This window comes from Suricata suricatta, chromosome 15 (assembly GCF_006229205.1).
Source record: "Suricata suricatta isolate VVHF042 chromosome 15, meerkat_22Aug2017_6uvM2_HiC, whole genome shotgun sequence".
In the NCBI taxonomy this organism is placed as follows: domain Eukaryota; kingdom Metazoa; phylum Chordata; class Mammalia; order Carnivora; family Herpestidae; genus Suricata; species Suricata suricatta.
Window position 1 is genome coordinate 73,622,925 of NC_043714.1, and position 873 is coordinate 73,623,797.

Here is an 873-nt window from a genome sequence, read left to right on the forward strand (position 1 = left end):
CCAGAGCCAGATCACAGGAGGTCCCAGAGCCAGATCACAGGAGGCCCCAGAGCCAGATCACAGGGCATCACAGGGCCAGAGCACTAGGGGTCACAGAGCCAGAGAGACGCAGAGCCAGAGCACAGAAGGGTTTGATAGTAAGTCTGTTGGGCCTCAAATCACATCCTCTCTCCACTATAAGCTGTTAAGTCATGAGACCTAATTTATACCTATTGGGTTGAACTGCAAAGAGATGAGTAATGTAAAGAAATCTTGTGTGAGTTGAGGAAAAAGGTTCTGAATTCTGCAAAGATGGCTGCTTACAAGCCTTTCTTTGGGTGTCTCAGTGTCAATGAGGAATCCTTTATGATATTCCTTTCCCAAAGACCACTGAAGGCTTATGAGAGAAAGATCGGGGGCTTTCACAAATGTTATTAGAGCTCCCTGACACACTCAAAGGACTTTTCAAATGTGGTTCCTGCTTTCATTTTTATGGCCAGAAATGTTAGGTACTTAATTAGCATTTCATCATATTAGTAATTCCGGGCAAATGGAATGGAGACCAAGTATGAAACTTTCTAAAAACAGAACACCACCCAGCCTGATCACTACTATGTCTTCTGGGAAATGACCAACACAGCATGGAAGGCTCATTGTTGATATTTTCACCCCTGCCACCTTTCACACCCACCACATGTCCCACCACTTCCAGTGTTGGATGTTTCAAACATCATGCAAGTCTTGAACTTGAATCCATCCACATGGCCTTAGGGGAAAATAATTTAATTGTTTAAGTATTCACAAGGATGCCTGGATGGCTCAATTAGTTAAGCCTCTGACTTTGGTTCAGGTCATCAGCTCATGGTTGGTGAGTTCAAGCCCCACATCAGGCTC